The sequence below is a fragment of the Brachyistius frenatus genome, unplaced genomic scaffold (assembly GCF_029030835.1).
Source record: "Brachyistius frenatus isolate BFR_SWC_R1_liver_20210118 unplaced genomic scaffold, ASM2903083v1 Contig_155, whole genome shotgun sequence".
Classification (NCBI taxonomy): Eukaryota; Metazoa; Chordata; class Actinopteri; family Embiotocidae; genus Brachyistius; species Brachyistius frenatus.
The window spans coordinates 440,701-461,368 of NW_027210754.1; the positions used below are offsets into that span (position 1 = coordinate 440,701).

General features: G+C 39.3%; 1 protein-coding gene across 12 annotated transcripts in view; it reads left to right on the forward strand.

Moving 5' to 3' along the window:
* The first annotated feature begins 1,520 nt into the window (after positions 1-1,520).
* Positions 1,521-20,668, forward strand: part of cntn5 (contactin 5) — a 106,567-nt gene continuing 87,419 nt past the window's right edge. For 10 of the 12 annotated variants that reach the window (XM_069716313.1, XM_069716317.1, XM_069716319.1 and 7 more), the window contains exon 1: positions 10,209-10,782. The gene's annotated coding sequence lies outside the window, so the exon portion shown is untranslated. Of the gene's footprint in view, positions 1,543-10,208; positions 10,783-20,668 lie in introns of those variants that run through there. The other 2 variants (XM_069716315.1, XM_069716314.1) reach the window with 2 other exon arrangements.

Here is a 20,668-nt window from a genome sequence, read left to right on the forward strand (position 1 = left end):
TGAGAGGTATGTGTGTGTGTGTGTGTGTGTGTGTGTGGGGGGGGGTGTTATTCAGGATGCCTTTTGAGATGATAAAAAAGCACAAAACAAACGTCCTTCAACTTACGTACTGTAAATTGAAGGACGTTTGTTTTCACATCCAACCGAAGAGATAGTGACACAGCTTTTTTTTTTTTTCAGAATTGCATGAAATTACATGATACATGACAGGAAACTTTTCCAATTACAAAGTCCAACCTCCCATTCCTCCTGTTTTTCCTGGCTCCTGTTCTTAAAAGCAGCTGATTTGTTATGACATCAGAGTAATGGTATTTCTCTGGTGACAGTCATTGCTAAGGGATATGATTACGCTGTGGTAATTATGATTGTTATTTCCAATCACAGCTGAATGGAGTCGGAGTGTCTTATTTCAGCAGTGGAGACAGCACCAGAGTGACTATATACACTAGATGATTCTGATGGGGGTGATTTGAGTTACAAGCGTTCTGCTGGCACAAGCACTGACAAATGCATTCTGTATTTCTGCAGGGAGACAGTAGACAATTTCACATTCTCTGCAGGTGGATCTACTGGTCGCTGAGGCAGCTGTGTGACTTTGACAGGACTTCATTGGGCAGAGAGACGCTGGAGAAGTGTACTGTGACCTTCTATTGAAAATGAACAAAAATCTTGCGGATATATTTTTGGATTCTGTGGCTCAAATGCAACAAAAGTCTCTGTTAATTTTTTTTTTTTAAAAAACCACTATTTAATTTCTTCAATTCTCAGAAATTGTGATACATGTGATATATTTCATCTCTCTAATAAATTAAAACGTGTAATTTTATGATGATAGATATTGCTGTGATCCATTACAGCAACCGACACTGACATTTACCTTTAAGTTGATATGGTGAACATGTCCGAGCAACATTAGCATTCATTTGCCATCTTGTGTCTTCATAATGAATGTGAGGCCAATATTCATTGTCATCAGCATGTTCTGTTTGTTGCTAGTTCAAGCTGTACAAACTCTTCCGACCACTGCACATACGGACGGGCAACGCAACTTAGCTTAGGCTATAAATGATGCAGCATGTGGCTCCCGCTACATTCCCATGCAAACAAACATTGAACTTAAAACTAAGCATAAGGTTAATAGCTCAGCAGCATGTCTTTTAGCACAGTTAACAGATTAAGAGCGGATCACAGCTGAGCTCACAACTGAGCTCTCAGTCAGCAGCGATGGTAGCTCCACTGCTCAGAGCTACTGATGCAGTCAGTAATCAGTTCATAATGAAGATTCACTGATGAGGATTTGTTCCTACACCTTCAATGTTCAACCGCGAGCTGTTAACTTTGCTCGCCTGCAGTGTCATACTGAGCAGACAGCATGCAGTGGATTTGTTGGGGTTTTGTGTTTTTTCACTGAAAACAGCTGCGTGCTTCGGCTGAAAATGACACTATACAAGAGCAGGGCGAGGACATCAACAGGAAAGTTGTACGCCAGACAGCTAAACGATGAGCTGAAAGACCTCTGTAGAGCTGAGGGAAGCTGCAGAGGTGGGTAATAATTCTCTGTGTATTAATGACTACGAGAGCAGGCGTTTTCACATTTCACACAGTCACACTTTCGACTCACTCTTGATGTAAAGAAATTTATGTTAAATGCTTCATGCAATGGATGTGGGGCAATCATATCATGTGAACTTGATAGGTTTTTTACTGAAAGGACATTTTACAAATCTAATTTTCATTTGTATTTCCCCCCCAGTTATACTTCATTAAAAGATATAATAAAAGTAATATATGTTGAACTGATTATAGGCTTTCTCGTGTCCTGAGGAGCTAAAAAGCCAAATTGTTAACCCAAGGAGTTTGTGTGAATTCTGTAAGACAACATAATATTTGATGAACTCAATTATAATTCAGTCTATTAAACATACCTTTACTATGTTGACCAATAACATTACATTTACCCAGGTAAGTAGCCTACATTTACAAGTTTTAATTTGATGACAGCAACCTCAAAACAGTTCAACTAAACGCTTTCCTCACATTTACCTCATGGCATTTGGAAATTAACTTCTGCTGAGGACAAAGCAATGCACAAATTCGAGTTCAAATTCTTCGCCAGACACATTGGCAGGGCCAGATTACACTTCTGTTCAGCTTTAACTGTGCAGATGTGCTTGTTTGGCCAGTAAAGCCTATGTACTTAATATCATTTCCTATGGCGGCCCGTCTTCCTGCACTGATCTGTCATTTCCTTCTGGCAGGACCCCGGGTGGGTCGTCGGAGCAACTGGCTACACCTGACAGGCAGGAGCGCCATAGGTGAAAAAAGCCCTGCTCTCCAAGGACATACTTTCTTTTACATTACATTTCATTTAGCTGACGTTTTATCCAAAGCGACTTACAACAACAATTTACTGGGCAGCCTTGAGATATTCTGGTGGTCTCCTGAACCTTTCTTTATCTTTATACTTTATATACCATCTAAACACTTCCACTCCTCCACTCACGCTTTACGCCACTAAATCTGTTCTGTTTCCACCTTTTATCTCACCTTTCTTTGTTATTAAATTACCATTTAAACCCTGTGTGTGTGTGTGTGTGTGTGCGCGCGCGTGTGAGTGTGCGTGTGCATGTGTGTGTGTGTGTGTGTGTGTGTGTGTGTGTGTGTGTGTGTGTGTGTGTGTGTGTGTGTGTGTGTGTGTGTGTGTGTGTGTGAACCCCCTCTATTGTAACAAGCTTGACCCAGATTGTAACACTCGCAGACTACAAATTGAATTCTGTCATCACTCTGGTCAATATTTATGTCAGAAACATGGCATCACAGGCTTTTTGGGGGTTAAATTTTGTTGAAGGGAAATGGCTGTGCCTGTAATCTTGTTTCTGTACTTTTTGACAGATTAATACAGCCATAATATCAAATAGTAACAAAGAAATGTTGTTGTGAAGCTGATGAATAGTGGTGAACAGTCAACGCTGCTTGAGAAAGTTGTCCATCTGCATCCTGCTCTTTCTTCCAATTAAGTGTTTCAATCATTAAATTATAGAGTAAAAGTAATAGCTCTTGTTACCCTTTTTGTATTAAATGAGAAATAACTCAAGGTCCTTTGGTAGGCTTTTTTATTATTATTATTTTTTTTTATCTTCTAATCACATCTTAGCAGCTGGCGTCACAAGTGAACAGCCTCCCTGAACCCATCAGTCGTCATCTAAATGCAGGTCGACAACCTTCGAGCCTTCCCACTATTAACAGTTTTCGTCTGGTGTGGTGTTTTTGGTGTTCAAGGCGTTTCTTGTTGAAGGTCACATGTGATGTCACAATATTCTATCCAACGGTACCGATGTAACGAGAGCTCCATTTGGCTACGAGTGCTTTTAGAAGTAGGTACATATTCAGAAAAACACATCAAAATGGGCCTCGAGTTGAGATTATATATGAATTTTCCATCCTCACCTGCTGTTTTAAAATGCCTTGCCTGCTATTGTTGAAAAGCACCATATAGGTGCTGGTCATTATGTACCTGTAAAATATGCAGTTATACATGGTCTGAATATTGACACAAATATATCCATGCTAAGGAAAGCAAAACTGCTTTCAAGACATAGAGCATTGGTTACACCTTAAAACGTTTTTGTTTTTTTCAAGCTTTAGGTGTTGGAAGAGTTTCCTGTTAAAGATGTAGTGTCTTTTAGTTATAAGTCTTGACTTGGCAATTCATTAACACGTTTTATATCTTGAACCAATCTAAACTATGCTCTGATTTGTGCCACGTTTTCCCCCCACTTTCTTTAAATAGATTTTAAATATTTTATCCCTAATTTTGATTTTATGCAGCCACTTCGATGCATAAACATTCGACCCAGCAGATGTTGGTGCTACCAATAATGAAAAGAGTCAGTCTACCAACCAAATTGTAATTTACCACATCTATCTAGTCAGCATCTGCTCAGCAATAAATATAAATTGCTTAAATTTGCTCGGCATGTTAATGCAACTCACCATCTGTACTAGTATACCTTTATGTTTTGCTGAAGTTTATATAGCAGGAAGCTGTGAACAGGCAGGATTTAGACTCAGCAAATAAAACACACACACACACACACACACACACACACACACACACACACACACACACACACACACACACACACACACACACACACACACACACACACACAGTATAATAAAAATAAGCTTTCATCATGTTAGCGTTTTTGCAATATATGAAATTGTACGAAATATTGATTCAACATAAATATCACCAAAACATACATTTCATTTGATTGTGCCAAACATGTGCTCTCCTCCATTTAGAAAGCCAAAGTTGGTGCAGCAGACTGAGCTGTGGTGGAGTGGAAAGCAGTGTAGCACAACGCAGCTCTCAGGGTGTGTAATGAAGATAAATTAAGAGGTTTTGTTCGTGGATAGTGCTGTGCTAGCCCAAATGCTGAGGATCGCCATCTCCTCTGCCTTTTCTTGGGAAATTAGGATTCAGTCAGCTGAAACATCACATACCACCCTGCAAACCGCAGATGTCACATACTTGCGTTAGAAGTGTGAAAGTGCTCATTCACACTGACAGAAAAAAGACACAGACTTGAGTGATGGAAGATTATGTAAAGAACACGTTCTGCCAACCGATATGACTGATCAGAGACGCGTTCCAGCCAGTTGATTTAAATAAGACACAGCGACAGTCACTCATCGGATTGACTGCTGTCAGCATAGTACGTTCGGAGTTGGTTGCATCTTAATTGTAAAGGAGAACAATTGAAACCTTTATACACCACTCGAGAATCTGCTCAGAATTGAAGTTAACCATTTGGAGAGCTTTACATCTTTTTTTTTTTTTTTTTTTTCTAGAAATGCCCACATTTAATTTGTATTGGCTTGGTAATAGGGAGAACATTTATTTCTGATAGTAAACATTCCACCAGCCTCAAATACTGTACCTGCCCATTTGTGTTTCACCTAACGTTTCAGAAAGTTCTGCATACAATCCTGTCACCACTTTGTATTTGTTGCCAGGCCCTAATTTCAGATATTTCTCTTGCTGCAAAGCGTTAGCTCTCTAATTATATGTGATGGCTGTGTTCTTAGTATCAACCACATAATGTCAAGTTGTCCTCCTTAGCTGTAATTACGTTTCATACAATAATTGTGTGTGCCGTTGGTTAAAAGTGTGATTGTACAAGAAAAAGAAAAAGCCATTCACGGGATAAAACTGTATAATATTTATCATGGAAGTTTTGTAAATGTCCTTCTTTTTGCTTTGCACTACCGTTGTGCATCAGCCATAACCAAACATTTGAAGGAGATTTGTTTGACCCATTGTTACATGTTAAAATGAGTTGCAGCAATATCCACAGGCAACTCAAATGTAGTTCTTTGTAATAAGGTCAAAACTTTTGTGTTATGTATCTCATGCTCAAACCAAACGGAAGCTAATGTGTTCTCACAGGCAGAATAGAAAACTCGCACTAAAAACAGCGTGAACAAGCAACGATTAGGTAATTATCTGTGCTTTTAATGTGTGGCACTAAAGAGCATGTGTCTTGTTTATCTTTTGTTTAATCATCCTCCCAATTGTTTTTGCAGTCAAGGTACATGGAAAAATTGTGTCAAAAAGATGATTTGACTGAGGGACAGAAAAGCCTTCCAACTTGTAAAATCTGGTAGCTCTCTGAGAACAACTATCTTCTCTTCCCTTTCCCCCCTAATTATACCTGATCAGATTAAAAACGTTCAGTCTTTGAGACTGAGCACACCATGTTCTTGATTTAACTTGATTCTCCATGTACTTTTGATTCATTACATGTCATAGGGAGCTTATCTAGAGCGATAAAGAAAACACGAGATTCACTGCGAAACAATTAACACTGAGCAGTTTTCTGTGATGTGATTTTGAAGTACTCTAAGAGACTGATTCTCCATATCATTTGACTCTAAAACATTTTAAACAATGCAGGGCCCTATAAAGAACTAACTTTAAGGTGACAGATGTGAAACATAATATTCCTATCCTTTGATGTACATTTCACAGTGCATACTATCAGCAAATACTTTTCAGTTGATGTCAGTGCCAACATGCAAAGCTATAAAAAAAAGGACCCTTAAAATACTGCTTTTCAAAAGATGTGATCTAACAGCTGATAAGAGCTACAAGCACTGGAATGGATCAATCGTGCAATAGGAAGAGCACTCAGTCATGGGTACTGTTTAATTAATGATGGGGGACAGAGATAGGCTGTTAGCGCCATATTGTCAGTCAAACACTCGTAGCAGAGGGTGGCAATATGAGCTATGTAACTGATATGTGAAACAGCAGGAACTAATCTATACTCTCTGGTCTAGAACCATTAATGTACTCTTAAGAGTGCAGGGATGTTGACGCATGACACACACACTTCTAATTTATTCTGAATGTAGAAAACCAAACATGACAGTTCATAAACACATATAGTTCATTAAATTACAGTTTTCTTTAAAAAAAATTTGGAGTTTAAACACAACTTTGGGTTTGAAAAGAGCACAAAAGAAAGTCACACGGGAAGGAGGATGTACATATGTATCTCGTCCACTGCTGTTTAATTGAATTGACAGGAAAATCCACCACCTTTTAAGACTGACAGGTCTACAATAAATAAATAATAAAAACTCATAATCTCCCTCGTTATTAATTCAAATGTTTGTACATGTTGACATATATAAGAATACTATGTTTTATCTTTTATTTTCAGATTTCTTATGTTACTATTATTGAAATTAAGATATTCTTTGCAGAATAAACAAAAAACAAACTATTCAATGCAAAAGGAAGAAAAGCACAAAATAAATAAATGAACACATAATCTCAAACCTTTGCCATGAAATGACCCTCCCAATCTGGTTTTGAAGCTTAGTGAGGTAGTAAAGTGGCCTATTGATTAGGGGAAGCCTTTATGGATCTACAGCCAATTGTGATCATCAATAAACACATGTCCTGTCAAAGGTCCTTGGATAAGGCATTAAGCCCATACATCTCACTGTCAGACTAATAAAAGTCAGTTTGCGAAGGGAAACAGTTCAGATTTGACAAGAAATCTCAAAGACAACATTTTTACCTACAACTGCGAGTACTTCGTAAGTTGTATGTTGAAATAGCTAATTGTCACCATTAAAATGTTCTTACTGAAAATGTATGAATGTAGGCCATGTTGATGCATTTAAGTATTATACTTGTTTATGTATATATGTATGCATAAATGTACAGTGGGTACGGAAAGTATTCAGACCCCTTTAAATTTTTCACTCTTTGTTTCATTGCAGCCATTTGCTAAAATCAAAAAAGTTCATTTTATTTCTCATGAATGTACACTCAGCACCCCATCTTGACAGAAAAAAACAGAAATGTAGAAATTTGTGCAAATTTATTCAAAAAGAAAAACTGAAATATCACATGGTCATAAGTATTCAGACCCTTTGCTCAGTATTGAGTAGAAGCACCCTTTTGAGCTCGTACAGCCATGAGTCTTCTTGGGAATGATGCAACAAGCTTTTCACACCTGGATTTGGGGATCCTCTGCCATTCTTCCTTGCAGATCCTCTCCAGTTCCGTCAGGTTGGATGGTGAACATTGGTGGACAGCCATTTTCAGGTCTCTCCAGAGATGCTCAATTGGGTTTAGGTCAGGGCTCTGGCTGGGCCAGTCAAGAATGGTCACAGAGTTGTTCCGAAGCCACTCCTTTGTTATTTTAGCTGTGTGCTTAGGGTCATTGTCTTGTTGGAAGGTGAACCTTCGGCCCAGTCTGAGGTCCAGAGCACTCTGGAAGAGGTTTTCTTCCAGGATATCTCTGTACTTGGCCGCATTCATCTTTCCTTCAATTGCAACCAGTCGTCCTGTCCCTGCAGCTGAAAAACACCCCCATAGCATGATGCTGCCACCACCATGTTTCACTGTTGGGATTGTATTGGGCAGGTGATGAGCAGTGCCTGGTTTTCTCCACACATGCCGCTTAGAATTAACGCCAAAAAGTTCAATCTTGGTCTCATCAGACCTGAGAATCTTATTTCTCATAGTCTGGGAGTCCTTCATGTGTTTTTTGTCAAACTCTATGCGGGCTTTCATATGTCTTGCACTGAGGAGAAGCTTCAGTCGGGCCACTCTGCCATAAAGCCCCGACTGGTGGAGGGTTGCAGTGATAGTTGACTTTGTGGAACTTTCTCCCATCTCCCTACTGCATCTCTGGAGCTCAGCCACAGTGATCTTTGGGTTCTTCTTTACCTCTCTCACCAAGGCTCTTCTCCCACGATTGCTCAGTTTGGTTGGACGGCCAGGTCTAGGAAGAGTTCTGGTCGTCCCAAACTTCTTCCATTTAAGGATTATGGAGGCCACTGTGCTCTTAGGAACCTTGAGTGCTGCAGAAATTATTTTGTAACCTTGGCCAGATCTGTGCCTTGCCACAATTCTGTCTCTGAGCTCCTTGGACAGTTCCTTCGACCTCATGATTCTCATTTGCTCTGACATGCACTGTGAGCTGTAAGGTCTTATATAGACAGGTGTGTGCCTTTCCTAATCAAGTCCAATCAGTTTAATGAAACACAGCTGGACTCCAATGAAGGAGTAGAACCATCTCAAGGAGGATCAGAAGAAATGGACAGCATGTGAGTTAAATATGAGTGTCACAGCAAAGGGTCTGAATACTTATGACCATGTGATATTTCAGTTTTTCTTTTTTAATAAATTTGCACAAATTTCTACATTTCTGTTTTTTTCTGTCAAGATGGGGTGCTGAGTGTACATTAATGAGAAATAAAATGAACTTTTTTGATTTTAGCAAATGGCTGCAATGAAACAAAGAGTGAAAAATGTAAAGGAGTCTGAATACTTGCCGTACCCACTGTATATATAAGCATCAGAATCAAGTGACATTAGCACCAACATACATCTTTACTTCCTCAAATCTTAAAATGTAGCCTACTTATATGGATGTGCTATGCTGTGTGTGTGTGTGTGGGGGGGGGGGGGGGCAAAGTACAAGTAGAGAGCTTTTTCACTGGCACAAATTTCTACAAGTTTGTTCTACAAGTCACTTTAACCTATCTAGCATACTACCAGAAAGTTGCCTACCAAAATTATAGCTGTATAGGAGATGTACAGTATAGTTTATTTCTGTGCTTCCCATTCATGAGAAGTCCTGCTCAGTGGTGGTCACAACAGTATAGTAATACTTCAGGTTATTAAACTTCGAAATAAACATTTTGCCTCCTGCTGAAGGATAGCCAGCACATATATGCTGAAGGGAGTTCATCAGACCATCTGGAATAGCCTCACACTTATTTCCTTATCAGTGATGTTTCCAGCTTGTACGGTGATGTTGTGATTTCTGTACACAGGTGTCTCTTGAAAAGGAAAACCCAATCTCAATAGCAACTAGCTGTTTAAATAAAGAAAAAACAAACAAACATAAAATTCTCAAATAGAAAAAACACTTATAAATGAGAGAACGTAACCATTACAGCATTTCGCTTAAAACAAGAAACACAAAAATGAAACTACAAAAAACTGCCATCTAAAACCCTGTTTTTCCCTTCATGATTTAATATTATTCTTGACAATTTCACACAAAGCAGAAAACAAGGCCAGGTCAAAAATCGTGTATATTGCTGGACCATGTAAGAGGGCTTTTAATTTGAAAGGACAGCATCACCTGCCCAGCTCAACAAAACTCAGGCAGCTGATGCTCCAAGGTGAATTCACCACAGGGACATTTCCTTATTTTGACCTCGGGTGCAAATGACTGCTAAATGTGACCATTATTAATTTTTCGGTTTACAGTTTAACAGTTGCATCAGTGCTAACTTATCTTAAGTTAAACACGTGGACTTTTAAATAAAGTTACACAGTTGTTATTGGTTTTACAGCCGTATTACTTAATTATATAATAACTTAAAGTGGGGGACAAATTGTATGGAAGACTGCTGGAAAGGTAAATAAATCAATTTTAGACAAATATCCATGCCGACCCCCCCCCACCACCACCACACACACACACACACACACACACACACACACACACACACACACTGTGCTATTCTCCGTGTTCAATCAGCTTCAGTATTGTCATTGTCTAAAAAGCCTAAATCAGCCTCATGTCTGCACCTCTTAGTGGGAACGAGAGGAACATATTGCGCACAGCGCAGGTTCCCCCCCACCATCCCTAAAAAAAACTACTTTTCCATTTTCAGAAAGGGGACCGTCTGCAAACGCACGGATTCCGTCCAGAGTTGCTCGACACTGTGGCAGAAACTGATGCAATGCCACTCCTTATAACTAACTAAGGGCCACCTTTTTTTCCTCAGCACCAGTGAGATGGGGTGCTGCGCAGCAGAGAGAGCCTCGGCCGGCTGCAGAGGTGGAGGCTGACTGAGCAGAGAGACCGAACCAAACCTTCCGTCCTCCACGACGCACGGCACCGGCACAAAGCTGCCTGAAGTGGAAGAGAAAGGTTTACGCGCTCGAATGGGAAGGAGCTTGACACCGACAGAGGAAGAGAGCTGCCGACTGCTATTTCTTCTGGAGGATGTGCGGTTTCTGCCCTGGCTAACCAGATAGCGCGACGCAGACGAGGAGCTGGACTTCACTGGATATTGTTAATACCGCTGCCATTCCGCTGTTTGGATCGGGGGTGAGAGAGACAGAGGGAGACAAGACACCTCGGCGGTCACCACAGCCGGTATCATCTGGGAGAGGAAAAAGAAAACCGTGAGAAGAAGGACGACTTTTTTGTTGTTGTTGTAATACCGTGAGTAAAGTATTTTACTTAGTTTCCGTTTGGTTTCTCTTTCGGCTTGTGATGTAGCTCCGTCTGTGAGTGAACGCAGGTTGATCAAAGAGAGACAAGTTCTGCTGATCAAAGATATCAGGCGGATATGAATTACGGCTATTTCTCCACACATTTCATTTCATGAACTTTATGCCTTTTCCTAAAGAGTCAACATTAAACATGCGGTGCAGATGGAGCTGCTGAGCGAGTCAGGATGCACAAACACACTTGGAAATGAAACAATTCTATTTATTGCGCCGTGAGGAAGTTGAAATCATCTTTTTGAACTCAAATGATAGGTGTCCTGCTGTGAACCCTCAGCCCTTCACCCTTGAAAACAGACAAGCGTTTTGAAATGTACAGAAGTGGGTTTGGGGTCTGGCTGCTTCTGATGTTCAGCTCAAAGGGAGCCATGGAAATATGTGTTGAATGAGAAGAGCTCTCCTGTGAGGGCAGAGGCAGGTCTTTTGTGTTTTTTGGGAGTGCATCTTTAGGCTAGTGGAGCGGGAGGCTTCTAACACACCACTTACCACCCAAGTAGACCCACAGGAATGATCTAATCAAGGATATGCAAATTTTCCAAACTCAAATTTTGCAGCTTTGCTGTGGCTGAATGTTTAATACTATCGTCTGACAGTGATGGTGACAATTGGGTTGAGCATTGTGGCTTGGCAGGCTCACAGACTCTTGTTTGATCTTTATTGATTTGGCTTTTTCAGGGCTGTGTTTGGAGGATGCACAGAGAGAAAGATGTGTTATGAAGCAATGTCTCTATTAGGATATTATCTCCATTTTTCTTTTCCCCCTCTTGAAGTTTTTGTGACTTTCTTTTCAATGGCAGCAATTAGCGAAGTGGTGGCAAATATAATTAATTCTGCCAAAGGATAATATTTATCCTGTAAGGGTCTGTCTGCTGTCAGTGAATCTGCTGCTTTGAGTTTACTTCAGTTTTAATGCAGGTCCATTCAGAGTCTAAGAAACAGCATTCTACTGTTTTTAGGCAAGTTTCTAATTTAAAGGCATTTAGTTTGTCACTACAATATTCAAGACTCCTGAAGATTTAAATGATGAACCCTTGGAGCACTTTTCCTTTTTAAAAAAAAAACAACAAAAAACAGAAGCTGGTTTGTGGTTATGTTCACATCTAGTGGTACTTTGGAAACATTTCTGATGGAATCGTTACTGATGTCACAGAAAACTGCAAATGCTCTATTTGATTATTTGGCTTGGAGGCTGATATTTGACAAGAAAAGATAAAAAGTTAAATTTTCTTTGCCAATGTGTTTTTTGTTCCTCCATGAATCGTGATGCTCAAAATTCTCTTGTGACACATGCTGGCTCCCAGGTTGTGTTACACACTATATAGTTTAAGTATAGTTTGCGTGCGAGAGAGTGGGATATGTTCAGAGAGAAGTAGCCCACTCAGTCTCCGTGCTTCAAGCACCGTTTGAAGGTTTTTGAGCCGAGCCCATCCACCTCACTGTTGTCTTACATACTGTACAGTGTACTCTACTGTAATTATACTGTACTGCTTGCAACGTGGACGCAGTCAATTTTCCAATTTGGTACGATGTCAAGAAATTCTAACTGATTCAGCAAAACGATTTGCCTTTTTGTTTCCTCACAGAAACGGTTCTTTTAACTTTTTTCCTTTTTTTTTATTTTACTGACATCAACTAGTGAGTGATTTCACTTTAAATGTGGTCACAACATTTAATCTCAGTTAATGGAGTAAAGCCTGTTTGACTCAAAGGCGCTTGGGCTATGTTACCCTGAAAAGATAATGCGTGTAGGTTCCAATATATACCAATAACTATCTTTGAATTTGTCCTGTGCCACTGTAAATCTCTGAACTTAAATGATGGCCTAAAGCTACCATGGTTTCCTGGAAAAGTTAACTAGCATTTAGACTTAATGAAGGATGTGTAACGTGAAAGCACGCTTGTGATTTCAAATAGCCTATAATTTGCAATAATGTTAATATATGTAAATATATATTTAATGAGACTTAACGTGCGTAAATGATTGTCACATCAGCCCGCTCCACATCTGGATTTCATTTCCCGAGTTCATCTAAAAACAGATCATCTGACAGTAAATGTAAAGTTAACGTCACCAGATGCAGCAATTAAAAGGGGTTTCACCTGCAGAAGGAGGGGGGGGGGGTTGTAGTAGGTGCAGGGATTGCACAGCTGCTTCGCTTGGCACAAATCAGAGGTTACTCCTATCCTTATTGGATGTAAATCAGTTATTTGCTTGCAATGCATGCTATGACATTTTTTGTCAATCTGCTTGGGGGCAGGTGTGAGATGAAATGCAAATTAGTAGATTGGCTAATCTTGATTAAGATGAAGTGCGTCTTGATGTTACAGCTGCCCTGTCCTTTTTAATGAAATGATTATTGACACGGGCCAGCAGACGTGCGTTTAAGGGTACAGCTAATTGAAAATGACAACTCTGGTGAAGGCTAGCCTTTGGGACACTTGAATAAAATGCATATCAGCAGTGACAACAGGGACGCTAGGGATAGAAACTGTCTCACCAATACAATAGCACCCAAGGGAGTCCTACTTTCACTGACAAATCTGCAACTAATAAAGTGAACATGGACAAAAGTCTCATGCTGGACACGCTTGGTACTCAACCTGTCACTAAAGAGCATTATTGTGTTTTTTTTTATAAGAAAATCAAAGAAAGAAATGTAAAGAGGGCAACATGGTATCGCACTGCACTGCGTTAGTGTATAGAGCTCATTTTTATACGCTGACAAAAGTAAAAAAGCAAGGAGGTGTTAGGAAATTGCTTGGCATCCTGAATTATGTAAAACGCTTTTTTTTTTTTTTTCCGGGTCCCCTTGTCCAGAGAACACAAGGGTCTAATTTTGTTCTCAAAACACAACAGTGACTCAGAATGTAGGCCCTGGGAATCTTTCCCTGGTAAGATTTGGGATGACATGCATTTGTTAGATTAAAGAAATTCCTTCTCAGAACTGTTGATAATCTTGACAAAGGCAAACCCTTCCTTGGCTGCCTTCCTATCTAGCACTTCGTTCGTAAAGGAGGCTCGCTGGTCCAGCACAGCCTGGAAGACAAACATCCCACATGACCCATCTGACAACTTAATTTATATAATTGCTTAGAAGCATCTGCGTAAGAAAGACTGACTTTCAGCACCCTCCTCCACTTGTCACTGTTATGAATGACTGAGATTTGATGTCCAATGAGTCAAACGGACAATCTTAAGTCAGACTGATGTTGCCAGACGAAGGCATGTGTGAACAAAACAGGGACAGTTAATTTGGCTGCAGCTTTGCACCTTTTTTAAAAACATTTTTTATGGAAAACAGGGTCAGCCTCATATCTTCATCTGGATTCTTTGTTCATGCTCCGATCTGAAAATCTTGCATCCATGCAGCCGGCAGGTTGTACAGCAAAGCATTCCACCATGACAAGGGTGTGCATCTGTTAAGCAGTAATGCAATTAACACAAGTGACATGACAGGATCAGCGTTGTGCCTTCCTCTCTTGATTTTTGCAGCTTTGCGCTTCCGATCTGAACGGCTAAAATAACTTGTTTTGGTTAGCTAATATGTTCCACAGCCTCAGGTTGGTTAATTATGCAGCCCCTTTATCTGTTTGTCTTTGTGCTGTCCTCATTGTGTTAATGTTGAGCAAGTCATCTGCAGATATCCCCAGGCTTCCTCTGTGCCACTGCTTAAATGAGCGGTTTGAAAGTGTTAAAGGTTATTAAAGGCATGCGAGTGTGGTTTTGAGTAGCATTTGAAACAATACCTGCAAAAACACAACCCTGATTGAAAATATACATCTCTTATTTGTTACAATACTAAGATTAGGTAGTGAATAGGGCCACAAGGCAAACCTTTTGTCTGGATTAATAAAATCAATGGAGTTGCATGCTTTACTCAAACACAACACTCGTGTGTTCAAATAGGTGGTAGTAGGTTTGATTTGTCTTCGGAAATAGTTTGTCAGTGAAGTGAACATAGAGTCTTTGTGGAGATGGTATGTAGGGAGTAGTGATGATGGTGATGGTGGGGAATTGCCTGAGGATGGAGTGTTTTTCAGTAGGCAGCTCCTGATTTTATGTGACAGTAAAGGGCCTTATCTACCAGGGCCACGATGAAGCACAACACTCTTTGATTTTTTATCTTCCAAACGTCTAACAATCTCATGCTCGGGACAGATTAATGAGATGAAGGTGTAAAAACTGGCTTTGCAGTTTGAAGGGAGGCAAATACAGGGTCTAAGGCTATATCTGCATCATGCTGATAGTACAACATAAAAGATTAGCTGAAATTAATGACACATCTTTGACCTTCACATTCAACAAAGTCAAAGAGTGTAATTTGTCTTACAGCATGATTTGATTATTTATGGTTTCGTGAACTATCATGTGTGTGGCTGACTATAAAGGGGCTAAAAAAAAAGAGATTGCATGCATGGGTGTTTTTTTGCACACTCTTTAGGTGAAGTTGAAGTCGAAGTATATTCTTCTTTCCTAATCTGACCATTTAGGCTATTCAAACATCTGTGAGAGTATCCCACTCACCGTCTCTTTTACGCTGTATTTAATATCTGTTTCTCATTACCTCAGACGAGGCATTGATCCTCTAAAGAATTAGTAAGGGTTATTTTTTTTATACCTCACTTAAAATTCATTGGAGTCCAAACCTGTCTTTACAAGTCTTTATCCATATCTGTGGTATTTTAATAAGTGAAACCTCCAAAGACATAGAGAACCAGCATCAACTGAGTCGACAGGAATCAAAGGAACCTTGAGATTAATGAATTTGCATGTAACCTGTGTTATCATACGTAATTATGTAGATTACCGTTTCACATTTTGATCTTTAACCCTATTAATAATATCTTTTGGCTTTTGGTGAACTGTCGTCTTTGCTAACTCATTGATGTGAAATTAGTTTTCAGCTTCTTGACTTAAAACAAATAACAAAATTATTTTATTTTTAAATCAGTTGAATCCTGTATTTTTGCATTAGAATTAGGTACAGGTAATAGTTTTCAAACAGTGGTTAAAAAAAAGAAATAGTTTATGCATCTATCATCATGCCTTGTTTCCCTTGTTTTTACTGGCACCTGATATGAATGTTACAATCGCCAGATGGTGGTGGAAATGCATCTAACAGCTGTTTGCCAACCGCAAATCAAACAACTAAAGGAGACGACGAAGAAGATGTAAACACTAGGAACTGGTCAAATGTGTTCTGTGCTTTTGATTTTAGTAGTTTAAGTAAAAAAAAGATCATCAAAAAGCTCTGCGTGGAACTTTTTTGGGGGTCTTTGAATAATAGTCGAATATTGTTTTTGCTTGAACTGCCCATCCATAACAAGAATCTTTATTTTGGCTTGTTACCATAGACATTATTATGGGTTTTATTTCCTTTTGTAAGTTGAATTGAAAGTGTAGAAGGATGGAAGGAGTGCAATTTTGTTTCGCTTGTGTGATAGACTTTTTATAGTCATCTATACATCATACATGCTTGTTAGAAATTACTGTCAGGTCTTTCAGAATGTGAAGGTTTTTTTTTATTTTATGTATAAAAGTAACCCCTTTAGGTCAAAACGCTGTTCAGTAGTTCTCTGATGTTGTTGAAGTGAAGGCCTTCTTCATGTCCACCAGCTCATGGTCAAGTCGGCATTTGTGAAGAGAAAACACCAATGCTGTACATAAAAGAGGACAAGCAGTGTTTTGAGGTCACCTTTCTTACAGTACTAAGTCATGCATCCTGCAGGCTCATGATGAGTTGCTGCGTTCCACTCTCATGCCTCCTTTCTCCCGAGAGATGAAATGTGTGTGGAGGAATCTGTCAGAATACAACTACGAGGCTCAGCTCTGCTTGTGCAGTGCCTCCCCGTCTGATCTCTTGTGACACAGTAAATTTATTCTACTCAAGTGAAGTTGATGTTTAAATTCTTCAGGATCATTTTGTTATGCTATAATATAACGATACTCGTAAGAATGGATAATGAAGGATGGTTGGTGATTCCCTGTTTTCTATGAGTTACTTTCTGATGAAAATCTTGATGATCTGATACATTAATTTGACACAGTGAATGACCATGTTGAGTTTGCAATCTGGCAGTATTACCTTGAAAAATGAGGAATATTATACAGGATACATCAGTATACCGAATGAATGCTTTAACAAATGTAGGGCTTAATACCAGTAAAATATCCTCCAGATATTGGGTTGGTGTAAAGCTTCATTAGGCATTGGGAGAAGACAGGAAATAAAGGAAAATAATGCTGTTCTAAGAAGCTTTTATTCAAAGCTATTTTGTAATGAATGCTGAATATTTAGTTTGCCAAAATTTATTTTTGGCAGCTTTCAGCTTGCTGGTAACAGATTAAAACATTAGTGTGTGAAACATTGATGCTTTTCTGATTCAAATTATTTTTGTTCTGCATTTCACTGTAGCCATGTGGTTATTCAATATGTGCAGTACTTTATTCAGATGGTTGACACTTTAATTTACAGGTCAAAGTTCAGCCTTCATTGTAACATCTTTTTAAATGATTTGTTCTTACAAAATAATAGGATAAGCAACCTCTCAGCAATGGGTGAGAGGCTGCTGAATTGTCCCATTTTCCAGCAGTCCGGGAGATCAATAAACGTAATCTTCAACATAATGCAGAATTAATGGGAGTGTGACATCAACGGCTGACAGAACAAAACTTTTAGCACATATGTGGATTGAAATATCAAACTGCCGCCAAACAACAGAAGCCATTTTAGCCTGTCAAAAGTCAAAGCATTCACTTAACAATACAGCTGTAAAATGATTGAGTTGAACTCTCATCTGAGCCTTTGATAAGCAAATTCTAATTGGTCAGCAACTTGAGGTTTGTACTTAATCAGCCTTGTAAAATGTTAGCTGCAAGGGAGACTATGTCCTCTAGTCAGGAAACACATATTTCCACAGTATCTCTGTAATTTAATTAGTTGGCCTTCAAAAAGAGAACATTTATAGAATGGTCTCAAAATTGTTTTTGTTCATATTTGCATGTCTAATTATATTTACAAAATTTGTTCCATTTTCCATAGGATATCTTTGAGGATTAAACATTAGACTGTTGCTCACCATCCCTTTAGTCATTCGTTTTAATTCATATTGTTAATATTGTCATAAATCAAACTGGAGTTTTGAAAATGTTTGGTCAATCAAGTTGTTGGTCAATTAAAGCGATTTGTTGATGGACAGAAAACTAATTGCCAATTACTTGTATAATTAATTGTTTTGAGTCGATTGTATTGAAAGAAATGCTACAATATTTTGATTCCAGCTTCTTACATGTGGATGTTTTCTGGTGCCTTCTGGGCTCCATGAATACCTTTTAGTTGTGCAGTTGGTCAGAGGTCACCTATTAATCAAGATTAATCAAGGAAAAAAATCTAAACAAAAAATAATTGATAATGAAAATAATAGGTAGTTAAAGCCCTTACAGTTACGTGCATTGTTTTAATTCAACCAGTGGACACCACTGTTTTCATTGGTCCAAAACAACATGATTGTTTGTGTTAATGATCATGTTTTTGTATGTAGATGTCAATGCTGTGTTGATGGTAAATGCTGTCAGCTAAAGCTCTGAATGTGTAGTATATTGCCCGAGATAGTTTTCCTGCTAGTGGAGCTGTGCTGGCAGTGCCTATATGTACCAGGATGCATTGCACACGAGCTTCTAACCCCAAATCATTTGGTCCTGTTTGCTATTTCTCTTCTACTGCAGCCCTCAACAAAAACACATTAGGCAGCCCAGATGATTTTCTTTGCAAAGAGCAAAAGACAGGAAAGGAAGTGGTTTTATTTTTTTATTTTTTTATATCAATCAGGAAGCTAATACTATTGATTATATACTGTTACATTAGCAACTACTATAAACACAAACACAAATGACACAATATGTTAAAAAGAGCGCTTGTCCAATGTTGCCTCGTCTTCTTTCTTGGCCAAAACGGCTACCATTCTATGGGCCACACTATAGTTACCATAGCAACTCGTGCCCCTTGTCTTGAGCATGGAAAATCAGGTCACATTATTGCTGTGGTAGATGGGACCTTTATGTCTCTTCACAGATCTCACCGTTTCTTCTTTTCTGCCCACCGGTCAGTGTGCATCTCTGCTTCTTACCTTAATTGTCCGCATTCACGACTTAAAAAAAAAACAAACCTGAGCTTTCCCTTTTTTTTCTCTTTGTGTATCAGTATGTCATCAAAGGAAAAGCTCCTTTTACCGTTGCTATTTTTATGTGCCACTTAGAAATAAACAAATCGTTTAGTTTGTCACAAAATTTGACACCCTTTGTTTTGTATATTAGTGCTGATACATCATGGCCAGCTGCCTCTCTATCCCCAGCACATCTACATGATCTGCTTCATACAGTGTTTCCCGCAGGTTGTAAATGTACTTTTTCTGGTAGTTGCCGTGGCCTGTCACCGCGGTGCATTCAGAGACTCACGCAATTTAAAAGAGAAGAGTGTGAACTAGATTTTTTTTTTCCTGTAGCTGCAATTTACAGAAGTCCAAAAGCGCCTTACATGCAGCGTATCCGTTGACGCTACAAATTACGGGGGCCGAGTCTGTGTGAGCTGTGTGATATAATTGTGCACAACTGAATGTAGAGAGGGTATATAGGTGTAGATGCTTGGAATGTTATAAATGTAAATATGAGCTATATGATGCTTCACATTTTATATATTCATGTTTGTTGGATCCAAACACAGCCTCTTGAAATGAGGGGCCTTTTTTTAAAAAGCAGAACAACAGGGGGATATTACAGAGGGACATTTGCGGGTGATGGGTTGTTTCGCATTCGTCAGCCACAGCTTGTAGCCGAGCAGTGTTTTGTCATTGTTTTAAGGTTAGATTGAATTGATGAATTCATGTATATTCTCCAAGGAAAGGAATATCTTAAAATAACTAAATGCTTTTAAGGATCGCTCCCTTTGGTAAACTCGGGTGTCAAAATGTAAATGTGTTTCAGTTAAGGAGAGAAAAAAAAGATTTTAATTACAACAATTAAGCAACTGCTCTATGTAATTTATTTCAAGCTGCACTGCATAATCTACAAACCATGCTTATCAATTTACTGATACAGGCAGATACAGGCTTCAAGCCATTTGACATCCACTGCATTCACTTTCATTTCATTCACATACGTTTTTGGATTTGCAACAGTGTCCTTAGTCTGTATGAAATGAGTCAATTACTGTTACTTGTGTCTGTGGACTTATTCAGTCGTAAAGAAAACAGAGGACTTTTTGCCAATAATAACGTTAACATCACTTCCACCGCCGCTTGCGCTGACGCCAGTTCTTTCTGTTTCCAGGTTATTTTTCTGAGCGGGTTCAGCTTCAGATGGTTTAGCTTTACGTTTTTAGCCAGCGGCATGTTTTCGAGTTTACATTAGTGAAACCTGTGTGTGTGTGTGTGTGTGTGTGTGTGTGTGTGTGTGTGTGTGTGTGTGTGTGTGTGTGTGTGTGTGTGTGTGTGTGTGTGTGTGTGTGTGTGTGTGTGTGTGTGTGTGTGCGCGCTAGCCAGAAACAAAGCAACAGCAGAGGGTGCTCGTAGCCTCGTAGGGAGGGACACACAGCACGCTAAGTACAGGTCGAAAGTCGGGTCGAGGCGGGCAGGCGCCCCTCATTTTGCACTTTTAATTAGCTGAACTTAGCTGAACCTAATGTGACATCGCTGATGATGTGTGTGGGAATTTACCGCATTATAAGTGCCAGATTTGCGAGAATCGCTGAAATTATGCGCCACGCCCGCAATCCCACAGCAAAATTCAGGCCCTGGGTAACGATGACAATTCTTGGGTGAGATGGTCTA